Genomic DNA, 18,148 nt, shown 5'->3' on the forward strand with positions numbered 1-18,148 from the left:
CACCAAACCACCAAGGAAGTCCTAGGACTCCCATTGTTGTCTACACACTGACTCTGCTTCTTGAATTTTAAGGTAAAACTGCTTCCTTCAACTGATTGTCCTTTTCTGTCTCTCTTGCTTCTTCTCTCTTTCCTTCCTCCAATATCCCCTTCCTTCACTGACCACACAACAGGTCAAAGGGGTATAGGATGGAGATAAGCATCAGGGAATATGAGAAAACAACATGGTTATGTGACCATGGATGTGGTTAAGTTTGAGGGGGGTTCTTATTTAGGTGGGGGAGATGAAGGGGATGGAGTGAGAAAGATAAGTGCACAGGTGAAGTCATATCATGTCTGTTGTTTTTCTGCCCTTTAAGCCCCAGGATGAGTTCCTGGCTGGAGAGGCTTGTAGGGCAGGCGGTGGGGAGAACAGCTGCTCTACCCCTTGGATAAGGCAAGTGGGGTAGCCATGCTGGTCTCTGCCTCCTAGAAGAGGTGGGAAGATTTTCTCTTTAGCAAAAGGAGTTTAAGTAGCAGAAAACCGTCTGGACCAAGAGTCAGAGAGTTGGATTCAGGCCATGCACTACTACTCTTTTCTGTGACCTTGGGAAAAGCATCTTGACTTTTGCCCAGTTTGTAAAGGACAAAAGTTGGATAAAGTGATCTGTGCATTTTCTCCCTACTCCAAAATAAGTGTTTGTGAGTTTTGAGAATTGGAAAGAGTTTATAAAAGCCTAGGAACTTTTGTTTTTCTTCATCATCCTTGATGAGAAAAATTACAGTGAACTTTCCAGTTCATTGTTTAATAAAAAAAAAAAAAGAGGAAAAAAGGAGTCTTTTCTCTTTGCAAAAAACATCAAGATTTACTCTGCCCCCTAATAGTTGCCTGGGTAGAATTTTCCATCTTAGCACAAAGCAGCTCGACCTGGTTTCAACTAATCTCTGTACACCCCTGATTTAACAAGAGGAACTGGAAGAGTCAGACAGTGTGTGGGAAGACTGGAGAAAATAGGAAGGTATAGAAACCACTAGAGATGGAGATAAGTTAAACATTCTGGCAAATTATCACGGTGTATTGCTCATACTGAATGCTTAGGCAGTTGGGAAGGTAGTTAAGAGAATGGCTTTAAATGCTTCATCTAATTGCAAGCAGCTGTCGATTAGTGGAGCTTGACCAACTGTTTTTAATTCCACTCAGTGGTGATGAAGAGAATGAAATTTTTAAGGGAAACTGGCAGGGGCTGTGTGTGTGCATGAAGTTGCTTGCACTTTTTTTAGAGGTCAGAGAGTGCAGTAACTACTAAGAGATGCTCTTTGAAACCATGGCAGCCTTTCATGATAATGATTTTCCTAAATTTTACCAACATTTGTCGAAATTTTGGATGGAGGCAAACTTCTCTGTTACCCAAATTCTGGAATGATTTTTCATGGGGAGTGATTCATCCCCCGATGGTGAGTGACTGAATGACTTGTGCCAATACAGAAGCAATTGTTCAATGCAGGCAGTAAATTTCGAATGAGAGATCATAATGTCAGTTGAGTCTTCTCCTTAAGGAATGTTTCATTTCACGTTTTGGATTAGAAAAATAGGAAAAATAAGAAAGTGGAAAATTTTAGCTCGTTTCCTGCAGCTGTAAAACCTGCTACAAATTCAACTTGAGAGCTTTTCAGAAGACAAAGTTTTGAGTAACTGAGTCTAATCAGTTTGATACCGCTTTTGATGGAATTACGCTTCTATATTTTCTTTTTCCTAATAAGATTAGTAATCTTTTCTAGTATTTATTGCTTTCATTTCTTGTCATACATTTAAAAAACAGTTATTTCAATGTTTCTGCATTGCAAACTGGAGAGACCGTTAACTCGATTGAAAGCAAGGCTTCTGCGAATACATGAAGGCCTACAAGTCCTAAAAGGAGCTAACTCAACTCAAAACATGCAGAAAAAGACAATTGGCAGAAACTCTCAGGGAAAAAGGGGCTATACTCTTTCAATATCAATTACAATCCCTTTAATAGCCTGAATTTCAGTGCCTTGAAAGAGAAAGTAAGTTTTCTAAGTATGAACATGTGCAAAGATTTATCAACAAGGATATTCTTCACAGCCTTGTTTACAATAGTGCAGAATATCCCAAATGTCTACAATTGGCCTTAACTCAATAATTTATAGTGTTCATATGCAGGCATAAAAATGTGGGAAAGAATATCAGTGACATGGGGAAATGGTCATATGGACTAGGTGAAAATCAGGATCAAAAGGAGTTATTTTAGTAATTCTTGCCTGGAGAATTCCATGGATGGGGGCTACAGTCCATGGGATCACAGAGAGTCAGATACGACTGAGTGACTAACACAGACGTATTTAAATATATATTTAAAATTGTGTGGTATGTATACGTGTATGAAAAACCAAAGTTGAGCTTCCCTGGTGATTCAGTGGTAAAGAATCTATCAGCCAATGCAGGAGACATGGATATGATCTGTGATCCAGGAAGATCCCATATGCCATGGAGCAACCAAGCCCGTCTATTGAGCCTGTGCTCTAGAGCCTGGGAGCTGCAGCTACTGAAGCCCACACACCCTAGAGCCTGTGCTCTGCAATGAGAGAAGTCATCACAACGAGAAGCTCATGCACTGCAACTGGAGAAAGCCCACGCAGCAACGAAGACACAGCACAACCATAAACAAATAAAATTATTTTAAAAAAAAGGAACATCCAAAGTCAAAAGAACAAAGGGAAAGACTGGCAGTGGGATTACACATCATTTTTATTTTCATGGTTTTTCTGTGTTCCTTAATTTTTCCCCGAAGAACACAGACTACTTTTATAATTAGAAAGAAAACTATTTTCAAATAAATTTTCAAAAATGTCAATTCTGATATCATAAAGGATTTTACTCCCTGTCAGGATGAAGCCTAAAGAGGAGACTCATGTCCAGCAAGGGAGAAAAAAAAATCAAGAAGGACAGCACTCAATAAACACCTAATTATGTTTCTGATCTCGTGCCTGTTTGAAGCACTCACACTTGTTTTGACTCAGCTAGATAAGTCAGCTCCTCTATAACAGTCACAATTTCCACCAGCTGTTTTCGATGTTTGAGGTTATGTTTTTGTTTGAGTGAACTTCACTGCCTATCCCTTGAGCGAGCTTATGAACAATTGTAAAGGAAGTCTTTGAGGCCGACTCAGAGGAAAGCTGCTAATCTCATGACATCCACAAGGATTTGAAAAGGCAGCTCCATCTGTGCTGTTTCTGTTTTCCTTCCATGGAAGGTCTCTTGATGTCAGAAAAATGGGCCACTTCTGGGTCCAGTTGTTGGATGGAACATTCGTGACCACAGCTGTGTCCAGGGGTTCCCACAGACACATTTAACCTAGAAGCCATGAGTGACAAACCCTACGCAGGGTACGCTTCCAGCCCTTTCCTGGGTTTTGCTTCCCATGTGGTAGTTCTCTTCCAGGAGTTCAGAGTTGGGGAGCGCTCTGGCAGGAAGCTATTTATCATTGAGAACCACCAAAGGAGGGATCCTGCCATCTGTGCCTGACACCTCTGAGACTTTCTTTTGAGCTGGAAGCCAGGGGGTTCTCAGTGCATGATGTGGCAGAGTTTCTGGAAACAGATTTGGGGAAGAGGAAGCTGACTTATGTGGGAGTCACCATGTCAGTTGTCATTCTCTGGCACCCCCTCCCCCATGATGTTTTTTTTTTTTTTCCCAAAGGAAAAAAAAATGCTGAAGCTGTTAGTAGGAGTTGAGATTCAGTTAGAAATATTCTGGGGCAGAGTGAAGGTTTACCTGACTCCGGGAGCCCACCTTTGTGGGTTATTACCTGGTTTAGTTCATATTCCTTCCAGTGTACCTTGTCCTCCTCTCCTTTTTTCCCTTTAATTCATGCAAACTAACCTGACCCAAATTTGTTATTTTTCATTTAAGTGCTGTTTGCAAAGTGAGCATCTGTAAGCCAGCTACCTTGCCTGGCAATCAAGAAAACTGTTATAAAGAACATATATTCAAGGAACTCACAGAGAATGAAGGCAAGTAAGCAGTGATGAGGCTAAGAACTATGCTAAAGTGGGCTTCCCTGGTGGCTCAGTGATAAATAATCCATCTACCAATGCAGGAGACATGAGTGCAGTCCCTGGGCTGGGAACAGCCCCTGGAGGAGGAAATGGCAACCCACTCTGGTATTCTTGTCTGGGAAGTCCCATGGACAGAGGAGACTGGCGGACCACAGTCCATGAGGTCACAAACAGTTGCACATGATTGAGTGACTGAGCACACATACACTGTGCTAGTGATTTGTTGGGAGAAAATCAGAATCCCAGAGGGGCTGGCAAAGCTCTAGGTCTGGCACTTCTATCTATCTCCAGAGAAACTGCTAGAACAGATGGTTACTTGAACATTCTTGACCAGAGCAATGTATTGGTTTGCTAGTAGACGTCCATCAGTCAAGACTCTTTCAGTAGTGATAGAAACTCAGCTCAAGCTCAAGATATTGTAACTTTAGGCCCAGCAGGATTCAAATGATGTCATCAGAAGTCTTATTTCTTTCATTTCTTGGCTGAGTTTTCTTCAGTGTGGGTGTCATTCTCTGCCATGCTCTTCCCTCTTGGCACTGGCTACCAGAAGCCCCAGACGTGCTGCTTATCCGTCTTGTAATACCAGAGGGGAAAGGTCTCTGTTCCAATAGTTTCAGCAGTTGTTTGGGGCTGACTCTAATTAGAACACCCTGTGTCTTGCCAGCCAGTTTATGTGGGTTGGGTGTGTGCACGTTCACTGAACAGACCTATTTTGGGGGCCCTTCCCTGTGCCCAGTGAAAGACTGCTGGGTAAGCACTTCCATCCCAATGCCCCTGATATCCTTTTCTTGAAGAATTATTATAATTTGAACTGTCCTAAGTTATCAGAGCAGTTCTAGCAAACTTCAACTTTAATACAGAAGGGATTGGAGTTTTCATTTTTCTGATTTCTTATTTCCCAGAGGCTCTAGAATCCCTATGCAAATTTCCCTGCTCCCTGCCCAGCAGTGAGAGCTTCCTCTCCAGAGTTTAAGAAGAGTGCCTCTCCCCCAGGACAGGGGGTGCCTACTTCTCTTGTGTTTGTGTGACTAAGAGGGTGACTCAGATGTTTAGTGCAGTGGTTCTCAAGGTTGTGGTCCCCAGATCAGCAGCATCAATATCACCTGGAAACTTGTTAGAAATGCAAATTCTCTGGCCCCATCCCAGACCCACTGAATCAGAAACTCTGGGGGTCAGGCTCAGACATCTGTGCTTTGACAAGTCGTCCAGGTGATTCTGATTCAAGTTTTGAAACCACTGATCTAGGGTACGGTCCAATACAGTCTTCTCTAGAAAGACTCTGAGTTCATGTAGACTTTTCTGCTTTATATTCTGCCTTCCTAGGCTCCTGACACCAAAGGGAAAACTCTTTCTTTCTTGATGTCCCTCATTGGAAGTGAAGAGATTATTCTGTGCTTGGAGTAAGAACTTTGCAGTGAGCTGCAGCTGAGAATCCCTCAGTAGACTTCTGTTGGCCACACATCAGGGAATGAATGTTCCTGGAGATGCTGCAGCTGCCAGGCTCAACTTAGACAAAGGAACTTGAAAATCTTTCTAATTCTCTGAGGGGACCTTGTTTGATGTAGACCTAGAAGAGTTTTGCTGCTGATCAGAGGGCCTATAAATCCAATATTTTATATAATCATTTAAACAACATACAAAAAGTCTAGGCTGGGTGCTGGATGTACAATTTCCCACAAAACAGACATGTTTCCTACCCTCATTGAGCACAAGGTCTGGTGAAGGACAAAGCTGTATATGTAGGTATTAACCGTAGACAGTGATTTGATGGGGAAAAAATATAGGGTGTTTAGGAATTCATTGCAGGCCATTTAAAACAGACTAGACTGGACAGGGAAGGCTTGTCAAGGGAAGTTTTGTCTAAACTGGAACCTGAAGGAGAAATAGTCATCGTTTGGCAAAGCAAAGGAGAAGAGAATGCCAGGCAGCATGTACAAAAGTCTGTTGTTAAAGGAGAACTTGGTGGATTCAAGGAACTAGAACAAACTCAACTGGACTGTAAAGGGAGGCATTGGCGAGGGGTAAGACAATGGGATGGGTCAAGTTATTCAGATGGTATTAACCGCTTTGGACCTTATCCTAAGAGCTGTAGTAACCCACTGAAGTGTTTCAGGCTGAAGAAGTGAAGTGATCGGATTTATTTCAGAAAGAGTGCTTTAGAATGGAATGGGGATGAAGTCAGGCAGAGTCAAGATCACAGACAGGAAGATGACTCAGAAAGCTGTTGTGATAATGAAATGAAAGATAGTGGTTCCTGAGTCTAGGCTAATGGAAATGGGGTTGGAGAGCAGTGGGTTAATTTGGGCCACTAGTGTGTGGGTGAAGTGTGGGCCAAGGGAAAGAGCATTCAAATGAGGGCTCCAGGTGGCCAACTTGGGTTAAAATAGCGAAGGCATGAGTCTCCAGGAGTCATGGGTTCAATTTTAGACAAGTTGAATTTGTAAAATGCACTAGAGGAGATATGCAATATGCAGTTGCTGTCCAGGTCTGAGCTCAGACAAGAGGTCTGGTTGAGAGTAAATATTTGACAGTCATCAATACATAAATGACTGTAAGGCCAACAGAGCAGATGGCATCCCCTAAGGAGAGTGTATCAGGAAAGAGGAGGGCTTAGAGCCCAGAGGAACTCTGGGATTAAGAAACAAGCAGAGGAAGAAAAACCTGTAAAAGTCAGGTTAAAGGGCAATCCACACGTGCAATATGCTAGTTGTCATGGAAGGGTTGGAAAGCAGATTTCAGTGCCTTTAGAAAGGCATGGTTGTAATGTCTCAGTTCTTTACCTTTCAGAGCTTGGGCCAGGTCATCTCCAAAGTCATGCAGAGCTACTCCCATCTGCCAGAAACCTCTGGTGCTATTCCAGAAGAGCTCATTCACAGGGACTTTTCAGGAAATACTGTTTTCCTGTAATTATTTTCTTAGGCAGATAAAATGGCACTTGCTGAGTCATAATTTATTTAAGGAGACCCCATCCATACTTTCTTTCAACTGGCTGTCTTTTTCTAAGTGAAGTCTATTAGATGCCTCACATATTTTCCTCTCCTAAGCTTATCTCAGTCCACTTTCAGGTCTATGTTTCACTGTGCCTCTGACCCTCAGTCTGCTTGCAGACACATGGCCACAGATGTTCACTTTGCAGTTGTAAGTAACCTGAACGTGGTGGCGGCAGCACATTGTCTGGTCCCCAACTGTAATAGTGCTCTGTGGCCTACAGGACTCTTCAGCCACTGGTGACTTCCCTGACTGAATTACTGTCTTTTTTTCTGGTTTTCTTTCTCTCTCTACAGCTGGACACCCTGGGGAGTTATTTTGGCTAGAACTCAACACGCACAGCTGATACCTCCAGCTGCACATTCTTTTTGGCTCTACAAAGGCTCTCGGTGTTCTTACAACTTATTCAAGTAGAGAGCCATAGGGATAGTGGCCCACCCAGATATTCTTTAAAAGCATTAAAAATGGTTCTTCATTTTTGGGGCCAGTCCTGTCAGTTGAAGTGAGTAGGAGGAATAGTTCAAAATATATTGAGAGTCAAAATAAATTCATATCTTGGTATTCTTGGCATTTCATAGTTTTTTTTTTTTTTTTTTTAATAATTAAAGGATCAATAAAGTGGCTGTGCTGTGGTGGACCTAATTATGCAGCCTCTACATAAGAAGGATTCAGTATGTTTTCAAAATATTTCACCCTGAGCTGTGAAATGCTGTAAAGACTCAAGATTTAACAGAGTCTAATATGGTGCACTATGGGAATTCATTCACGGCTTTAGGGATTGCCTGGAGGCATCCAAAGTCTCCTATTATCCACTGGCTCTTTTTACCTAAATGTCTTACTAGCACCATCTCAAAGGCCATAGGCTCCTACTGAGCTCTCTTCTTCTCCAAGCATGCTCATCCTCATTGTTTCTCTCTCCATCAGCTCTACTGACCTCTCACTCCAGGCCTCTGAGTCTTCTTTAATTCTTCCTGTTCTCTCAATACCCCATCAGCTGCCCAAGTTTCCCTGGTTGTACCACTGAATCACCTCTGCCCTTCTTTTCCTCTTTCTATGGTCATACCAGCCCAGATGTATGCATTTTTATTGTTGCGGGACTAGAAACGTCTCCTATACACTGTGACCTTTCTTCCTTCTATTTGTCTTCCTTGACTTCATCACCTAAAGAGATGTTGAAGTTAATTTTCCAAAAACACTTTTATCACAGTTCTTCCCTATCCAAAGTATTCTATAGTTTCTTATCATCTTCGGAATGAGTCCAACACTCCCCCCAAAGACTCTGAGATCTTCGTACAGTCTCCCCAGTTGCCTGCTGGGATAAGTTTACTCCAGCCACTTATATTTATCTTGCTTCATTTTTCCACCTGGTCAAAATAATTTTGATTCTTTCTGTCATTCAGCTTGTTTTGCATCAGAAGATGTTGTTTTCCAGCTTAGTTTTGCATCAGAAAATGTGCAGTATACAAGTATACATTTTTCATGTGATTTAGTTGTTGGTAAATGCTGTTAAATATTAAAGGATGAGAACACAAGGCTAAGCCATAAAAATTTCTGAAGGACTGCATGTTTTGAACTGGGGACTAAGATTGCCATTGATTGTGGAAAATAATCCTGTGCCCTCTGCTATATACTCACCTAAATATTTCACGGTTCTCTGGGCGATTCCTTTCATTCATCAAACATTGAGCACTTCTTTTCTCAAAGACAATTCTGTTCTCTCTCTGCCTGGAATCTACTCCTTCCATGAAGTGCTGAGGCCAGCTTTTACTTGTTTATTTGTTTGTTTACATTTGAGAGATTTGTCAGAGATAAAAGCTGTTGATGGGTATTGACTCTTGTGGAGGAAAGTTAGACACTTGTTTTGACACCTAAGAAATAATACCCATTTTTCCATATTGTTCAGGTTACCATTGCTACATAATAAACATTCCCTCAAACACAGAAGTGCAATGCAATATGTTTGTTTGTATGCTTTGGGGCAGGAATTCAGAAGGGGAACAATGGGGATGGCTTGCTTGCACTTCCCCTCCCCCATGTCTGGGGTTGACTCAGTAGCTGGGGGCTACAGTCATCTGAGAACTTGTTCACTCATATATTTGGCACTTGGAAAGGAGGACTTGAAGACTGCTACTGCCAACTCAAGCACCTTCTTGCAGCCTCCCTGTGTGACTTGGCTTCCTCACAGCATGGCAAGCTTCTATCAGACTTCTTACCTGCTGGCTCAGGGCTCCAGTGATGACAATCTCTGTGAATAAGATAGAACCACATTGATGTCAATAAGCAAATCCAGCAGAACCTCCAACACATGTTATTGGAGACAAGTGAGTCACAAAGTTCCCAGATTCAAAAGCAAGGGATACTGACCCCATCTGTCACTAGGAAAAATGTCAATAAATTTGAAGATATGCTTTAAAATTGCCATATATATGAATCAAGAAATCAGCTGTGGCTACTGCCTTTAGAAACATGGTCTAGTGGCCTGATGTTGTGAAATTGTGCCAGCTTGTTCGGTGCAGGTCATTCATGGTAAAAGTAACCTAAAGCAGAAATGTGTTGATCGTTTGGGTGTATCATCTGCTGTGCTTTGCCTTTGCCTTTCCCTTCACCCTTGTTACCCTGGGATTGTACCTCCTAATAAAATCTTAGAACTTAAACTTGGGGAATTTTTTTTTTTAGATTTGAGTCTTTCTTTATAAAAAGAAATCTGGTAAGAACATATCTTCATTTCCTTTTTCTTTTCTTTAATAGGCTAGAGTTGATATTTAAGACTTAAAAAAGGTGCTTCTGAGAGTTTCAACATTTGGCAGTTGGTAATAACTGGGAAATGTGATTACATAAACTCCAGTTTGGGTGAAGAGGCAGGTGGTATTTTTGGAGAAGTCAGTGTCAACTTGAGGCTGCAGCCACACTGACCACCTCCAACCCATCTGCAGAGACATTTCTGTCTCCAGCTAGTAAAGCCCCCTCCTTCTGCCTGCTTTGACTGCCTTTCCAAGTTCCCCTTTTTTTTTGACCTTAAGTTTCAGCTTTATGAATTGTCAAAAGGACTGGGTCACTGGATTCTACCTGTAAGAGCTTCAGAGGCTGTGGCTTTGGAGAGGGGCAGTTTTCTGCTCTTCTCACATCTGTGTTGACATTCATTAAAAAATTACTTACTGAGAGCTTTCATGTCCCAAGAACTGTGCTGCTGCTGCTGCTGCTGCTGCGTCGCTTCAGTCGTGTCCGACTCTGTGCGACCCCATAGACGGAAGCCCACCAGGCATCCCCGTCCTTAGGATTCTCCAGGCAAGAACACTGGAGTAGGTTGCCATTGCCTTCTCCAATGCATGAAAGTGAAAAGTGAAAGTGAAGTTGCTCAGTCGTGTCCGACTCTTAGCGACTCCATGGACTGCAGCCCACCAGGCTCCTCCATCCATGGGATTTTCCAGGCAAGAGTACTGGAGTGGGGTGCCATTGCCTAGGGGATATAATTACAAAAAATGAGCAAAACTGGACATCGTTCCCGCCTACATGGGGCTTATGTATCATGAAGACTGAGGTGGCAGTTTGTCCAACTACCCAGGAGAGATGTGAAGTGCTTTGAAGGCTTACTAAGAGAGTTTGATAATGGGAAGATTCCCTGAGGAAGCAGTAGTTGAGCTAAGGACTGAGGCAAGAGTACGTGTCAATCAGGAAAAGAAGGGAGAGTGACCCAGAGACAGGAGTCTGTGGGAGGAGGGGACAGGAGGAGGAGTTGACAGGATACAGGATGAGGAAAGGATGAGAAAAGCCACTGTGAGTGGGAGAGAGTGAGAGGAGTGGGATGGAAGGTGTAGCTGATGAGAAGCATAAGAGCCATGAAGCCTGGAGCCCATGACCATGGTGTGTCAGGGTTCTCCAGAGAAACAGAACCAATAGAAGACACACACACATTGTTTATATATATAAACAGAATCAATAGGATATATATATATATATATATATATATATATATATAAAATGTATACCCTACATATAATTCTCTCTGTAAATCCTATGTATAGTATAACCCGAAATGAAATATATTTAAATAAAGAGAGGAGGCAAGTCTGAAATCTGTAGGTCAAGCAAGCAGGCCGCTATAAACTCAGGCAGGCGATGATGCTGCAATCTTGAGGCATAATTTCTTCTTAGAGTGTTTTCTTTTCTGAGAAACTTTGATTTTTGCTCTTAAGGCCTTCGACTGATTGGATGAGGCCTACTACTTTATCAAAGAATTTACTTAAAGTTGACTAACTGTAGATGTTGAAAGTGTTAGTCGTTCAGTTGTATCTGACTCTTTGTGACCCCATGGACTGTAGCCTTTGTCCATGGGATTCTCCAGGCAAGAATACTGGAATGGGTTGCCATTCCCTCTCCAGGGAATCTTCCCGACCCAGGGATCAAAACCGGGTCTCCTGCATTGCAGGCAGAGTCTTTATTATCTGAGCCACCAGGGAAGCCCTAACTGTAGATGTTAAGCACATCTAAAATGTCTTTGCAAAAACACCTCTATTAGCGGATAATTTCTGGGAGGTATAATGTAACCAAATTAACACATAAAACTACCCATCACACATGGTGAGGATGTGCCACACATTGGAGTAATGGGAAGCCCTTGAAGAGTTTTAGGAAGAGATAATATAATCAAATTTGCATTTCCCAAATGCACTTTATGCGGACAGGAGGTTGGTGTATATCACCATCACCAGGGATCCTTGTGATGGTCATAAGACATAGATCATTCGGGGCTTTTCCAAGTGTCTGTTTCTGCCCTCCAAGGTGCCTTGGTACTGAATTGGTCAGATGTTCCTCCTGGGTGTGCCCCTATCATCTTGAAATTACCTTTTCTTCATCAGGATTTATCATGCTGTGTTTTATTTTGTGTTGACATCAATGAAGCTGGATGTTCTTCAGACACAGGAAGCATGTCTTGTCCATCAGAGCATCTGTAGAGCCTAGGGCAGTGCCTGGCGCTTATTTACCTAGTAAGCATTTGTAAACAAAATGAGTTCAGATGAGTTTAGTGTTTCCCCCAAAGTATCATAGGAAAGGAACAACAGTACAATAAGTAGTGCCGGGGAGCAGAAAACTAATATTAATATAAAAATTATTATGCTCTTATTTCTAGCTTCCTTTCACTGGCATGATACCTAATTGGTCCTCTACTTATTTTACATAGAGTGGCTATTTTAGAATATAATACTTTCTTAAACTTATTATTTTGGAAAAATTATATATTTACAGAGAATTTGCAAAGATAGCCCAGAGAGTTCCTAAATGTCCATTACTAGTTCTTCTAATGTTAATATCTTATATTACCATGTTATATTTGTCAAAATGAAGAAATTGACATTGGCACATCATTACTACCAGTCTAACTCTAGATTTTATTTGCCTTTCACCACTTTTTCCCACTAATGTTCTCTTTTTGTTCCAGAATTCATTCCAGGGAACCACATTGAAATTAGACACGTCTCCCTGGTCTCCTCTGGTCTGTGACAGTTTCTCAGTCTTTCCTCGTTTTTTATGAATTTGACAGTCTTACTGTCTTGAGGAATACTGGCTAGATACTGTATAGAGTGCCCCCCCAGTCTGGATTTGTATGATATTTTCTCATGATTAGACCAGAGTTATGGGTTTTTGGAAAGAATACGACAGTGGAGTGTTCTTGTCACATCATATGACAAGGGTACATGATACACACGTAATATCACAGAGGACATTAACCTCCCTGACTTGGTTAAAGTAGCATTTGCATGGCAGGTTTCTTCACTGGTATATTTTTCACTTCTTAACTGTATTCTTTGGAAGCCAGTCACTAAGTTTAACCTATTCCCCAAATAGGGAGGGATAAAGCTGTACCTCCTGGAATGAAGAGTATCCACATAAATTATTTAGAATTCTTCTATAAGGAAGATAAGTCACTTTTCATTCACCTGTCTATTTAATCATTTACTTGTATCAATGTGGACTCCCATATATTTATTTTATACTTTGGGTGATAATTCTGTAGAATGTTATTTATTCTGTTACTTAAATTATTCCAGCTTTGGCATGGAGCTTTTTCAGGTTGGCTCTTGTCTCCCTTTTCTATGTCTCCATCCTTTTGTTTTTTTGAACACATCTCTCTCTTCTGGTACTGCAAGATGTTTCAGGTATATCCCTGCCCCACTCCCAGAAATAGCTATTTCTTCAAGGGACTCTGGTTCCTTTGACTGGAAAAACTGGTGTTTAGAAACCAAGATCTTGGTACTGGGTGTGTTCATTGCTTCTGGAGCCCCATTGTTTCCGGGCTCTGTCAGCAGACAGAGCTGGGAATAATGTATGTGTATTAGCTGTATAAACACATATCTATAACTACTTCTGCATTTAACCATCTGTATACATGTTAAGATTGAAGGCAGGAGGAGAAGGGGATGACAGAGGATGAGATGGTTGGATGGCATCACCAACTTAATGGACATGAGTTTGAGCAAGCTCTGAGTTGGTGATGGACAGGGAAGCCTGGTGTGCTGCAGTCCATGGGGTCACAAAGAGTTAGACATGACTGAGCGACTGAAGTGAACTGAACTGAACTGATATATGTTAAGCTAAACATAGGTTTATAGCGGTGTCTCTGACTATAATACAGCACTGTAGGTTTCATTCTAGTCTTTCTTGCTTATCTATAACTCCTTTTCCAATAGTAGGAAACCTGGCTCCCACTGTTCATTGTCCATTTAATATTTGTTCAACCACAGAACTTCCACATGTACAAGCCAGATTTAGAAAAGGCAGAGGAACCAGAGATCAAAGTGCCAACATCCACTTGATCTTAGAAACAGGAAGGGAATTCCAGGGAAACATCTACTTCTGCTTCACTGACTACGCTAAAGACTTTGACTATGTGGATCAAGACAACTGTGGAAAATTCTTAAAGAGATGTGAATACCAGACCACCTTACCTGTCTCCTGAGAAACCTGTATGCAGGTCAAGAAGCAACAGTTAGAACCAAACATGGAACAATGGACTGGTTCCAAATTGGGAAAGGAGTACATCAAGGCTGTATTTTGTCACCCTGTTTATTTAACTTTCATGCAGAGTACATCATGTGAAATGCTGGACTGGATGAAGAACAAGCTGGAATCAAGACTGGGAGAAATATCAATAACCGAAGATATGCAGATGACACCACCCTTAAGGCAGAAAGCCAAGAGAAAGTAAAGAGCCTCTTGATGAAGATGAAAGAGGAAGATGAAAAAGTTGGCTTAAAACTCTTCATACAAAAAACTAAGATCATGGCATCCAGTCCCATCACTTCATGGCAAATAGCTGGGGAAACAATGGAAACAGGGACAGACTTTATTTTCTTGGGCTTCAAAATTGCTGTAGATGGTGACTACAGCCATAAAATTAAAAGACATTTGCTCCTTGGAAGAAAAGCTATGACAAACTTAGACACCTTATTAAGAAGAAGAGACATTACTTTGCTGACAAAGGTCTGTATAGTCAAAGCTATGGTTTTTCCAGTAGTCATATATGGATGTGAGAGTTGGACCTTAAAGAAGGCTGAGTGCTAAAGAATTGATGCTTTTGAACTGTGGTGTTGGAGAAGACTCTTGAGAACCTTGGATGGCAAGGAGATCAAACCAGTCAATCCTAAAGGAAATCAGTCCTAAATATTCATTGGAAGGACTGATGCTGAAGCTGAAGTTCCAACACTTTGGCCACCTGATACAAAGAGCTAACTCATTGGAAAAGACCCTGATGTTGAGAAAGATTGAAGGCAGGAGGAGAAGGGGACAAGAAAGGATGAGATGTTTGGATGGTATCACCGACTCAATGGACATGAGTCTGAGCGAACTTGGGGGGATGGTGAAGGACAGGGAAGCCTGGCGTGCTGCAGTCCATGGGGTCACAATGAGTCAGACACGACTGAGCGACTGAACAACAACAACAACCACCGCAGCATAAATGTAAAACAGTTTCAGAATTGTTAATCTATATCCCCATGAGAAACAAATTTAGCAACTAGGGCACAGTGTTTAGGTACAGTTCCTTTGTTTTAAACATAACCATTTTTATAGAGAAGAGGCATAACATAGTTGAGAATACCATCTATAAAGCCAGATTGCCTCAAATCCTGGCTCCATCATTTATTAGCTGAATGAACCTGAATGGACTGTTATCACCTCAATTTCCTCATCTGTAAAATGAGGATGATAATATTATTTACTTCAAAACTGAGGACTAAATAAGTTAATATTTGTAAAGTGCTTAGAATATCATGTGGCGTACAGTAGACACTATTTTAGTTCACTCTTCTTGTTAGAGCAGAAAGAAAATCTGTTGCAACTGTTACCAGTTTAATGCCAGGTACACTGAGGCACACAGCAGAGGGATTTATGTATATAACTCCTTTCCTGTATCTTCTATTGTCATTCATGTTGTTTTTCTGTCTGGAGTTAATTATTCATTTCTCTAGGAGCTTTTTTGTGATTCAAAAAACATAAGCTTTAAGTTTAAGACTTTTAACTCTTTGACTGACCTTCTTGAGAACATGAATCATGCCCTTATTCTAACTTTGTATCCCCAGTTTCTAGTGCATTGCTGCAACAATGAATGAAAGATTGAATCATAGTGACTGAGCAGTCCAATAGTCTAAGACATACGTTCAGTTGCTGGTTTCTTATTCTGTAATTAAGTCTGGTTTCTCTGTGGTTACCACTGCCTGGAAAATCATTGATTTTTGTAAACCTTGAAATAGAGGTTGGGGGCTTCACTCAAAACATTTATGATAATGTTCTGGCTGCTGTTGTTATTAATATTGTACAGCCAAATGGCCCTGGTTTCTGCCTGGCGGTAGTCAGCACTTCTGGGCAGGATCATGTGTTACCGGCATTTTAATTAGGCTTCAATGAGCCCAGCTGCAATTGCGTCAGCAGTCTTTTAAACTATTTTTCACATTTGGGGTTTGATAAAATACAATATGTATTTCCCCCACCATTTTCCCTTTATACTAAAAAAACAACCCCCAAAACAAAAACAGAAGACCCACATAAACCAAAACCACTACACACAAAGGTGCTTCTGAAGGTAAAAGCACCTGATTTGTCTACTCATTATTTTCGTGGCTAGTAACTTTTGAGTCATTAAAAGGTAAAATCAAACCAAAACTGATGCCTAGTCCTTTCAGTCATCTTAGATCTTTTAGAAAATACCTTGCCTCTTAAACATAGAGCAAGCAACACTTTATTTGGCAAAATAGTGGAAAGCAGGAATTCCTAAGCCTCAAATGTCTTTTTATTCTAATTACCTTATGACACAGTAGATTGCAGGATTAGTGTTTGGGATCACGGACAAATACAAGGTGAGATGATCAAATCCAAAGTGGATGGAAGTCTTTCAGCTGCCCGGGAAACCTGCAAGGGGTAAACGGCCACTAAGACTGTTATCCAAATAGCCTGACAATTAAGGTTATAGTGGCCCTATCATTCAACAATAACCAATGAATTTTGCTGACGTCTTTCTCGTTGCCCACTCTCAGAGACTCAGGCGCCAGTGTCTTCAGCAATAACTTTGTTTTAGGTGGATGATTTTTTTCTATAAGATATGCCACCTTCATAGATCTCCATTTCTTTTCATGAGAAAGTGGTTCTGAATATTTTCCTGGGTTTTTTCTTTTTCCTCCCAAATTGGATCCCTACCTATTCTTATAGCTGAAGAGGCTGTGAAGGGTGGATGTACTTCTGGTTACTGTCATTTGAGTAGAACTAAGAAGAGACCAAGAATAGGCAGCATACAACACCCTAGTCTCTAACTGCCTGAGAACAGATCTAGCGGAGCACCCGCCGGGGCTGTTTAGGTGTGAGAGGCCACCCCCACAGCTGTGCCGCCACAGTGGTTAACCTACCACTAGGGAATTGGTGTGCGGTGGGCAGCCTTAGTTACCAGGGGAAATGATTTGGCCATTTCTGGGGGAATTTGCTGTAAAATAGAGCTGTGTATAGAATACTTTTTATTGAATTGCTCAATACACTTCACAGAACAGGAAACCTTCCTGTCAAGGAGCAGGTGTCTCTGTGTTTCACCAATAGAAAAATGAATTAAGTTTGCTTCAGGCCTCATTGGGCTTCCCTGATAGCTCAGTTGGTAAAGAATCCGCCTGCAATGCAGGAGACCCCGGTTCGATTCCTGGGTGGGGAAGATTCACTGGAGAAGGGATAGGCTACCCTCTCCAGTATTCTTGGACTTCCCCTTGTGGCTCAGCTAGTAAAGAATCCGCCTGCAAATGGGAGACCTGGGTTCAATCCCTGGGTTGGGAAGATCCCCTGGAGAGGGGAAAGGCTACGCACTCCAGTTTTCTGGCCTAGAGAATTAGTCCATGGGGTCGCAAAGAGTCGGACACGACTGAACAACTTTCACAGGCCTCTCAGTCACTCAGATTGTGGTGATGGTGGTGGGGGTATAGCTAGAGGAAAGCAGTTCTCACAACTCCCGGCCTATGAGCTCCCCTACCTGGCTTGCTGACTGGATCATTTCCTTGATGGCCAGTTTCAAACAGCTCATTCTGCCCTCTTACCTCAAGAGGCTCCCAGTGCCAATAGCCCATTCAGATGGTTGTTTGAAATCTCTTTTCTCATTGGCTCAGATTCCCAACTTTCCCTCGCTTTAGCGTCTGCCCCAGCCCCCTTAGAGAATGCTCTTCCCTCTTTATACTTCATCATGGTTGCCGTGTCATAGCTTCTGCTGTCATATGGAGGGAGAGGTAATCTTGGCTGTTTCTTCCATAATTAAATAGTTTTTTGTGATAAGAGTTCACCCTTCCAAGAACCATAACTAAACCATAGGGAAATTGCTATCTGAGTATTATTTGGAGAGAATGGTCATATTCCAATATAAATCAGAAGTCACTGGTACATAGAGTGCTGGGATTACATTCTCTCAGCACAGGGGAAGGAGAAACAGGCTAGTCTAGTCTGTCTTGTTGGCCAGATAGTGATTAATCAGCTCCATCCTGGCCGGACCGAGACTACTGGGCAATATGGGTCATGACAGCATAGGGAAACCCAACACACAGCCGGAGGTATAAGCCTCTAGTCCCAGTGTTTCAGGGATCTGCTTC

The sequence above is a fragment of the Bos indicus genome, chromosome 9 (genome assembly GCF_029378745.1).
Source record: "Bos indicus isolate NIAB-ARS_2022 breed Sahiwal x Tharparkar chromosome 9, NIAB-ARS_B.indTharparkar_mat_pri_1.0, whole genome shotgun sequence".
NCBI lineage: Eukaryota > Metazoa > Chordata > Mammalia > Artiodactyla > Bovidae > Bos > Bos indicus.